The 11,115-nt window shown below is 51.5% G+C and overlaps 1 long non-coding RNA gene across 1 annotated transcript; it reads left to right on the top strand.

The window, feature by feature from the left end:
- The first annotated feature begins 9,235 nt into the window (after positions 1 to 9,235).
- On the top strand, positions 9,236 to 10,812 carry LOC114946026 (uncharacterized). The gene is made up of 2 exons (XR_014925356.1): positions 9,236 to 10,158; positions 10,260 to 10,812. It is a non-coding gene; the product is annotated as an uncharacterized LOC114946026 (long non-coding RNA).
- The last annotated feature ends 303 nt before the right edge of the window (positions 10,813 to 11,115 follow it).

Raw genomic sequence — 11,115 nt, 5'->3', positions numbered from 1 at the left:
TAGTATCTAATTAATAATCCATAAGATTACTATTGTCTTTACAATATGAAAATGTATTTCACCATCACAGGCTATATTAACCTGTTATAACGATATCTAAATATTAAAGTTTATTAACAATATTCAAATATTGAAATTTACGATATCTAAAACAAGGATCTTTTAGTCATTTACAACTTGTATAGTGAAATAACTTTGCATATCTCAGCACATATTTCTACTTATTCACTACACACAATAACAATTGTTTCACTTATCTAGGTGATGACAACAACCAGATGGTAAATCGCCAGAAGTCTAATAAATCTCAGGAGCATTATACAAGCCATGAGTGATCATGATTTCCAAGAGGTCCATATCCACAACGTATTTCACCGACTTAAGATAATATATGCATATATATCAAAACACCAGTATGCACATATTAATTATTTTCATAACTGTAAGTCTACTGCATTAGCGTTCATTATTTATGTCTTGGATTATTATTAATAGAATAATACAATACAATGATTATTTCTTGTAACACATCACAGTGCAAATGTAAAAGTGGAAGAAAGACACCATTATTATACTACTATTTCACATCTTATTGATTATCATTAATTAATTAACTAAAAGTCTAATCAATTTAAGTCACATACTAATCAGATATGTATATTTCAGTAAGTCTTTAATTTAGATGTTAAAAGAAAGTCACAGCTTTTTAGCCAGTACACTTATACATTCAAAGTAGTCTTTGTATCCAAAATTAGTTCATTAAATATTTAATAATAGTAATAGAATAATACAATGATTATTCATTATATCACAACACAGTATAGATGTAAAATAGAAAAAGTCACAACCATCTTACTATTATTACACAGTTTATTGTTTATCGTTACCTAATTAACTAAAGTCTATATAATTTGTAACGAAGCACCTTTCCCGACGCCACGGATCGGCTCGTCGGTGCCAGGATTCGGGAAGAGGGGAGACTCAGATTTACAATGACACACGGTTGCTCTGGTAAAAGTAGAGTTTATTCGGGGCCACCTTCCTGTGGTTCTCCCGTGATTCAGACCATTATACACAGCACAGTATAATCGGACGAGACGCGACCAGATGATACAGACGCGTACACGACTTATTGCTAGGATTGACAGATAGAAATATTACGGACGAGACGCGACCAGATTATACGGACGCGGACACGACTTATTGCTAGGATTGACGGATAGAAATATTACGGACGAGACGCGACCAGATTATACGGACGCGGACACGACTTATTGCTAGGATTGACGGATAGAAATATTACGGACGAGACGCGACCAGATTATACGGACGCGGACACGACTTATTGCTAGAGTTTCCAACGCGGACACGCGTACGGGCGCCCTGAGAAGGGCGAGCTCCGTCGGGCGCCGGTGACTTTCAGGTAGGACCCGGTGACCGAGGACGCTCGGCCTGCACGACGAGAACGCTCGTCGGCCGGGGTGATTTACGGACAGGACCCGGTGACCGAGGACGCTCGGCCTGCACGACGAGAACGCTCGTCGGCCGGGGTGATTTACGGACAGGACCCGGTGACCGAGAACGCTCGGCCTGCACGACGAGAACGCTCGTCGGCCGGGGTGATTTACGGACAGGACCCGGTGACCGAGAACGCTCGGCCTGCACGACGAGAACGCTCGTCGGCCGGGGTGATTTACGGACAGGACCCGGTGACCGAGGACGCTCGGCCTGCACGACGAGAACGCTCGTCGGCCGGGGTGAGTTACGGACAGGACCCGGTGACCGAGAACGCTCGGCCTGCACGACGAGAACGCTCGTCGGCCGGGGTGAGTTACGGACAGGACCCGGTGACCGAGAACGCTCGGCCTGCACGACGAGAACGCTCGTCGGCCGGGGTGATTTACGGACAGGACCCGGTGACCGAGGACGCTCGGCCTGCACGACGAGAACGCTCGTCGGCCGGGGTGAGTTACGGACAGGACCCGGTGACCGAGAACGCTCGGCCTGCACGACGAGAACGCTCGTCGGCCGGGGTGAGTTACGGACAGGACCCGGTGACCGAGAACGCTCGGCCTGCACAACGAGAACGCTCGTCGGCCGGGGTGATTTACGGACAGGACCCGGTGACCGAGGACGCTCGGCCTGCACGACGAGAACGCTCGTCGGCCGGGGTGAGTTACGGACAGGACCCGGTGACCGAGAACGCTCGGCCTGCACGACGAGAACGCTCGTCGGCCGGGGTGAGTTGGAGTGTGGGAGTTGAGGAGTGATCCCTGAGTACGCTCGAGGGACCAGGACGGGACTGGTGTCGAAGTCTCGGCTGCGCCGCTCTTTATACCCGTCGGCCACCCCACTCTAAGACTAGCTTGGAGGGGGTCGAGTGACGGGTGGGGGCGAAAAGGCGGATTCCCAACGTATTCGTGTGGTGGCCCCGAAAGGGGCCGTTTACACGAGCGCGGGCGACTAGTGACGGCTAATCGGGTCGTCACATCACCCTCCTTTTCTAGGGGGGGGTGGCTATTCGACGGATCGTTCGCGGTCTTCCTCGTCGGTCGAATCTGATGATCCACCGGCCCGTCGGGGTGCGTACCTTATACCGCCGTGAGATGGTGGCGGCGTGGTACGGTATGTCGACGGTTTGGCCATCCCCCAGAGTGACCTGGATGGGTCGTGGCGGTCCCGGGCGTGGTGCTGGCACTGGTGGGGCCTGGCCGGTTGGAGGTCGGCGTGGTGCCGGTTGGGGTGGCTCCCTGGCTGGTGGCGCGACAAGGGATCGCACCTGTTGGCCTGTGTTGGCGCGATGCGCTGGCTGGTCCGCTTCGTCAGGCGTCGCTGACTGGCGCGTGGTGGCTGGCGGTGCGACAGCGGATGGCGTGTGTCGGCGGGTGCCGGTTGAGGGAACCGATCGGTTCGCGGATGGTCGAGCGGGCTGGCGTACGCTGGCTGGTGTCGTCGTGGGCCTGGTGACGCCGGCGACGGTGGAGGCCGGGGAGTCGGAGAGGACCGGTGGTCGTCGATGCCGGGTGTTCACCGGGATAGGTCGGCGTCTGCCCGGGGGAGGCGGAGGTGCCTCCAAGAGCACCAAGTCCCGACGTCGCTGCTTGGCGTCGGACCGCTGGATGCGGGTCCCTATTCCCGGTACTGGCCGGGTGGTTCGCCCGGAAACGGGCAGATTTCGTCCGGAAACGGACGGATTTTCCTTTGAGCGCTGGTTTGCTTCTTCGTTTGATGTTTCCATCGTGACGGGATGAGTTCCGACCCAAGGGTGCCCGTTCTTTATACCCCTCGGTGATCTGGACGCGGACCATGAAGAGTGCCGCTCCCGGTGCGGGACCGGGTGGAAAAGCGCGGACCATGAAGAGTGCCGCTCTCGGTTCGGGACCGGGTGGCAAAGCGCGGACCATGAAGAATGTCGTTCCCGGTATTCGGCCAAAGATTTTTGACAAGACGCGGACCATGAAGAGTGCCGCTCCACGTATTTTGATTCGAAACCGCGAACATGCCTAACGGTTGACCGGCGGCGTTAATCGGCGCGCGTTGCTCGGGTATCGGACTAGGGTTCGGTCGCAGGACGCGGTTCGGAGGCGGATTTCAAGTCCCTCACGTGGACGTGCCGATGCCATCGACCTCGGTCGTCCTTCAGGTCCACGATGACGGGGGAGATGATGCGTCTGATCGTCAACGGGCCACCAAATCTTGGTGCTAGTTTGGCATTAAAGCCGCGCTCTTTGTTCGATAACGGGTGCTCCTTTTTCCATACTCGGTCTCCAACTTGTGGACGCCAGTCGCGTCGACGTAAATCGTAGTTTCGCTGTTGATGTTGGAAGGCGCGGGCCAGGTTGATTCTGACAATTTCGTAGGCGTCTTCGAGTCGACGTCGAACTGTTTCAGGAGCGTTGCTGGTCGTTGCCGGGCGGCGGTCGTCGGGATGCGGTGATTGTAACTCCCGGCCGTACATCAGAAAGGCCGGGGTGTATCCCGTGGATTCTTGTCGTGCGGTATTGAAAGCGAACTGGAGCTGGGGAATGTGTTCATCCCAACGGCGATGTCGGCCTTCCACATATTGCGCCACCATGGTCTTTATGGTGCGGTTGGCTCGCTCGACCGGGTTGCACTGCGGTGCGTAGGCGGGGGCGGTTCTATGCTTGATCCCGAAGGATCGTAGTAATCCCTCGAGCTGGTGCGATCTCAACTGAGTCCCGTTATCAGAGACGATGGTGTCCGGGCAGCCGTGACGATATATAATACGTCCAGCTACTTCTCGTGTGACGTTGGCGGCGGTGGCTTGGCGGAGCGGCGTCATCTCTATCCATTTGGAGAATCGATCCTGCATGGTCAGCAGCCAGGTATGGCCACTGGTCGATCGTGGCAGTGGTCCGACCAGATCAATGGAGACCTGTTGCCACGGGTGCGTGACGTTGGTGGCTCGAAGTTTCCCGGCCGGCAAGGTTTGTGCGGCCTTGTGGGTGGCGCAGTTTCGGCAGTCACGGACGTATCGAGTGACGTCGCGGAACATTCCTGGCCAATAATATAAGCGCGCTACTCGTGCGATGGTCTTCGCAATGCCAAAGTGTCCGGCGGTCGGGTCGTCATGCAGTCGGTGCAGTATTTCCGCGCGCTGGGGCTTCGGGACGCACTGTTTCCATTGCTCCTCGCTTGGCGAGTCGTGGAAGTTGAGATCATGCAGGATGTGTCGATGCAACTGTCGGTTCTGGATGCGGTAGTCCGCATGTTCGGCCGGGTGTTGTTGTACCTGGTGATAAAGGCGGCGGTACCATTGACAGTCTGGAGCGGCTTGTATGACACAGGCCTCGGGTTGACGAGAGAGAGCGTCGGCCACGATGTTCAGTTTTCCTTTACGATACCGGATGTCATAGTCGTACTGCTGAAGCTCGAATACCCATCTCCCTAGGCGACCGGTGGGAGCTTCCAGTCTCTGCAGCCATCGAAGTGACTGGTGATCGGTGACAACCGTGAAGTGATAACCCTCCAGATAGTCGCGCATTCGACGGATTCCCCACACTACCGCCAGACATTCTAGCTCTGTAGCGCTGTAGTTCCTTTCTGCGCTATTTAGTGTACGGCTGGCGTAGGCAATGACGCGTTCGCCTTCGGATAGTTCTTGGGTGAGCACGGCACCTAGCCCACACGTGCTGGCGTCGGTCTGGAGGGTGAATGGTCGGCTGAAATCGGGACAAGCAAGAACTGGTGCGGTGGTGAGCGCCCGCTTCAGCTCGTCGAAAGCCTTTTCTTCTTCTGGTCCCCACGCAAAACGTGCTCTTTTTTGGGTCAAGCGTGTCAACGGTGCGGCGGTGGTGGAGAAGTCTGGTACAAAACGGCGGTACCAGGAGGCGACGCCGAGGAATTGGCGCACTTGACGTACGGTTGTCGGGGTCGTCCACGCGGCTACCGCGCTGACCTTGTCTGGGTCAGTTCGAATGCCGTCTTTGTCCACTATATGCCCCAAATATTTGAGACGGCTGCAACAGAAGTGGCACTTCTGTGGGTTAAGGCGGAGGCGCGCTTGTCTCAACCGTCTGAAGACCTCGGCCAAATGTTCCATATGGGTCTCCAGTGACGAGCTGACTACGATGATGTCGTCGAGGTAGACCAATACGTGTGGCTCGAGTTCCGGGCCGAGGACACTATCCAGCAACCGCTGGAACGTGGCCGGTGCCGAATGTAACCCAAAAGGCATGACTTTAAATTGGTAGAGTCCTCGCCCAGGAATTGTAAAGGCGGTGGCTGGACGGCTGACCGGATCTAGTGGCACCTGCCAATATCCGTCCTTTAAGTCTAGTGTTGAAAGGTACTGGGCCCCTCGGAGCTTATCGAGGGTAGCGAGGATGTGCGGCAGTGGGTAGGCATCTTTGTCGGAGGCTTGATTCAACTTGCGGAAATCGATACAAAATCGGTGTCCTCCATCCTTCTTCTTGACGAGGACTACGGGGGAACTCCAGGCGCTGTTGGACGGTTCGATCACTCCGGCTTCCAACATTTTATTCACCTCGCTATCAATGACGGCCTGCATGGCCGGATTACGGGGTCGGTATCTCTGCTTTATTGGGGCTCCAGGCCGCAATCTGATCTGGTGTTTGGTGCGATCGGTGGGCCCCTGCACGGACTCAAATAACCGGAGTTCGGTATCCAAGAACTGCCGGAAACGCTGGTCTTCCTCTGGTGAGCGTGGGGAGATTCCGGCGGACAGTTTGCCGTAGACAGACGCCACCTGGACCGGAGCCGTCCTCCCTGGTCGGTTGGATGGAGGAGGCGGCAGCGTAATGCGTAACCGAGCCCATAGGTCGACTCCGATTAGTACCTCGCTGCTGAGGTTATCCAGGACCTGGAAGCGGTGGCGGACAGAGCGAGGACCGACTCGGATGGCGAAGCGGATCGAACCGGAGGTGGGTGCCTTGGAGCCGTCGGCTAAGTTGACCGGTTCTTCGGACGGCTGGATCTGGAGGCCGCGATCAGACAAGCGTTTGGCCATGGCGGCGTTCACAAACGACACTTCGGATCCGGAATCGAGAAGTGCCCAGGTGTTGAATCGGTGAATCTGGACTGGTAAATGCGGCCGCGGTGTGTACTCTATCTGGACGCGGGTCGGACGATGGCCGCCTCGTTTCCGACCCGCCGGTCGTTTTCCGTCGGAGGGTGGCAGTCTCGCGTTAGGACGCCATCCTTCCCGCACTGCGAGCAGAACTTCCGTGCTGGGCGGCGACAGTCGAGTCGTGTGTGCCCTCGCTGTTTGCATCGCCAACAGCAACTCGCACGGTCATAGGTAGTGGCGGCAAGATTCGCCTCGGTGGACCGTAATGTTTCGCGGCGTTGTTCTTGGCGACGCCGGTGGATTTCCTCCCACTCGGCGGCACGACTGCATAGCGCGGAAACGGAGTGCAGTTCGTCCAATCGAACGTATAGCTGGAGTTCCGGGTCGGCGTTTTCGTATAATTGCTCGAGCCGTTCCTGGCTAGTGTAGCCGCCAGCCCGACGCATCATTGTCTGTACGGCGGTAGCGTATCGCGTAAACGCCTCTCCTGGCTTCTGTCGCCGGCCTTGTATTTCCCGTCGTAATTGTCGTTTGTACCCGGGTGATAGATACTGGGCCAAGAAATCCTTTCGGAACCCGGCCCATGTGGACCACTGTTCTCTGGTGTTTCGCCACCACAGAAGGGCGTCGCCCTTTAACAGCTCGGACAGACCGGTGAGAAGATTGTGGTCTTCCAGACCATAGGCCACACTGAGTTCCTCCAGATGCTCGAGGAAAGCGAGGGGGTCCTTACCATCAAAATGGCATCCCCATTTGCGTATCTGGTTGAGGGCCTTAGCCGGGTCGGCTTCTGGTGGTTCGGGGGTTCCGCGTGCACTCCGGTAACGTTCTTCGCGGCTAAGCGGTGCGTGGAGCGTTTCGGCCGCTCCGGTGTTTGACTGATTGGCCATTACGTGGTCTCTTATGCGGCGGCGGAGGTCGATTAATCTCCCTTCTGGGTCTAGATCGCGGGTGGCGAGGTATCGGACGGCTTCCTCTTTATCTAGGCGGTAGATCCACCCAAGCATGTGGATTGCAAACCGGAGTCTCAGACGGTCGAGTCAGGTCCCTGTTCGGGCGCCATGTAACGAAGCACCTTTCCCGACGCCACGGATCGGCTCGTCGGTGCCAGGATTCGGGAAGAGGGGAGACTCAGATTTACAATGACACACGGTTGCTCTGGTAAAAGTAGAGTTTATTCGGGGCCACCTTCCTGTGGTTCTCCCGTGATTCAGACCATTATACACAGCACAGTATAATCGGACGAGACGCGACCAGATGATACAGACGCGTACACGACTTATTGCTAGGATTGACAGATAGAAATATTACGGACGAGACGCGACCAGATTATACGGACGCGGACACGACTTATTGCTAGGATTGACGGATAGAAATATTACGGACGAGACGCGACCAGATTATACGGACGCGGACACGACTTATTGCTAGGATTGACGGATAGAAATATTACGGACGAGACGCGACCAGATTATACGGACGCGGACACGACTTATTGCTAGAGTTTCCAACGCGGACACGCGTACGGGCGCCCTGAGAAGGGCGAGCTCCGTCGGGCGCCGGTGACTTTCAGGTAGGACCCGGTGACCGAGGACGCTCGGCCTGCACGACGAGAACGCTCGTCGGCCGGGGTGATTTACGGACAGGACCCGGTGACCGAGGACGCTCGGCCTGCACGACGAGAACGCTCGTCGGCCGGGGTGATTTACGGACAGGACCCGGTGACCGAGAACGCTCGGCCTGCACGACGAGAACGCTCGTCGGCCGGGGTGATTTACGGACAGGACCCGGTGACCGAGAACGCTCGGCCTGCACGACGAGAACGCTCGTCGGCCGGGGTGATTTACGGACAGGACCCGGTGACCGAGGACGCTCGGCCTGCACGACGAGAACGCTCGTCGGCCGGGGTGAGTTACGGACAGGACCCGGTGACCGAGAACGCTCGGCCTGCACGACGAGAACGCTCGTCGGCCGGGGTGAGTTACGGACAGGACCCGGTGACCGAGAACGCTCGGCCTGCACGACGAGAACGCTCGTCGGCCGGGGTGATTTACGGACAGGACCCGGTGACCGAGGACGCTCGGCCTGCACGACGAGAACGCTCGTCGGCCGGGGTGAGTTACGGACAGGACCCGGTGACCGAGAACGCTCGGCCTGCACGACGAGAACGCTCGTCGGCCGGGGTGAGTTACGGACAGGACCCGGTGACCGAGAACGCTCGGCCTGCACAACGAGAACGCTCGTCGGCCGGGGTGATTTACGGACAGGACCCGGTGACCGAGGACGCTCGGCCTGCACGACGAGAACGCTCGTCGGCCGGGGTGAGTTACGGACAGGACCCGGTGACCGAGAACGCTCGGCCTGCACGACGAGAACGCTCGTCGGCCGGGGTGAGTTGGAGTGTGGGAGTTGAGGAGTGATCCCTGAGTACGCTCGAGGGACCAGGACGGGACTGGTGTCGAAGTCTCGGCTGCGCCGCTCTTTATACCCGTCGGCCACCCCACTCTAAGACTAGCTTGGAGGGGGTCGAGTGACGGGTGGGGGCGAAAAGGCGGATTCCCAACGTATTCGTGTGGTGGCCCCGAAAGGGGCCGTTTACACGAGCGCGGGCGACTAGTGACGGCTAATCGGGTCGTCACAAATTTAAAGTTAAATACTAATTCAATTTGTTTATTTCAGCAAATTCTGAAGAGAACGTGTTATATTGCAACAACAACCTCCTACATATGAGTCTTATTTCACTTGGAATACAGAATTTCATTTATCCAAACAGAACAATGATCAAGCTAAGTTTTCCATCACACTCCACATATAATTTTAACCAGAATTAGTTATATATAACATATCTGATATCAATAATACTGAATTAATGAAATAACGAAACTAATTGTTCAGTGATATTAACAATAGAATAATATAATAATTATTCCCTGTAACACATCACAGTTCAAATACAGAAGTAGAAGAAAAAGTCACAGCCATTTTACTACTAATTCACAGTTTATTAATTATCATTAATTAACAAACTAGAAGTCTATTCAATTTTAAAGACAGATACTAATCCGATTTATATATTTCAGTAAATCCTGAAGAGAGCATGTTGTATTGCAATTACAACTTTCAATGTTTAGATTAAAGGAAAGTCACAGTTATTTTGGTCGAAACATTATTCAATCAGTGCAGTCTTATATCCGAAATCAGACCATTAAATACAATAATAATGATTATTTATTATAACACATCACAATGCAGATGCAAAATAGAAGAAAGTCACGACTGTATTATTATTATTTCACAACTTATTGTTTATCATTGACTAATTAATTAAAATCTATTTAATTTAAAGTCAGATACTAATTTAACTGGTCTATTTCAGTAAGTTCGATATACCTAGTATTGTTAATATTAAATCATGTCCACAAGAAGTTCATCATACAGCAAATAACTATTTAACACCATATTCCAAATTAGAATAATAATATTGTTTTATTCAACAGGGTCCCATTCAGAGTCTAAAGATGACATCAGAGCAATCATCATCAATTTTAATACATCCGACTTAACGAAATACATATACCGTATAAATATACACATATGTAAATCTTGGAGTACGTAAACTATTATGTATTTTAGCATAATATTCTAACTACAAGAGATTAATGTAGTGAAAAGAACTGAATTAACACTAAAATTCCTTCTCTTATTTCAGATGAAAAGCGACAATATCCTCCTCCAGAAGAGCAACAAATATGACAGAAGCACTAATAGGACTTATCATTAGAAAGTTTCTTATACGATTATCAATCCAGACTAATTGAAGTAATTAATGCATATCAATGTCTATTATCACATTAATAATAAAGTCACTAATTATCAGACCAATAACTAATTGTTAAACCAATATCTATTTAATTAACCTAGTATTCTTATAAGGTATTCATATTCCTTAATTTGTCCATAAATCTTATATCTTATTAATTAATAATTAATATGGTCACTCATAACTGTGTCACTGATATTATTCAGTTGTTATATAAATCAAATTTCCGCGGTTTATTATAATGACCAATGACAGATTGACAGCAAGTATAAGCCAAGCTGCTAACCCACTTGAGCACGCGCGCACTGCGCAAAGCATGTGCGCCACGATGATCGACTGCCACGTGTTAATTACTTCAATACGCTTAATTAAGTCAAAATGTCAAAAATTTAATATAGTTCACCTAAAAGTATTTATATAATTATAAATCTATTGAACAGAAGGCATAGGAAGGCACTTATTATAACTTATCAAATATTTAAAAGTCAGAATTTAAATGAAATTTACTATAAGTTACAGCAAAAATAGTTCTTTATAATAATAAAAAATATAATCTTCTCAAAAATTATGTTTATAGCCAAAATAATTCTTTGCAAAAATTAATCATTATCAAAAATATTTTCTCAAAAATTATATTTATAAATTATATTTTATTTTTGTTAATAATACTAGAAAAAAATTAAAATATTAGCATCAAAAAGTAGTAAAATCAAAAAATTGCGCTAAATAATTATATTGATAATAC

This window comes from Nylanderia fulva, unplaced genomic scaffold (assembly GCF_048542155.1).
Source record: "Nylanderia fulva isolate GAGA-0341 unplaced genomic scaffold, ASM4854215v1 Scaffold374, whole genome shotgun sequence".
Lineage (NCBI taxonomy): Eukaryota > Metazoa > Arthropoda > Insecta > Hymenoptera > Formicidae > Nylanderia > Nylanderia fulva.
This window is presented reverse-complemented; position numbering and strand designations above follow the sequence as displayed.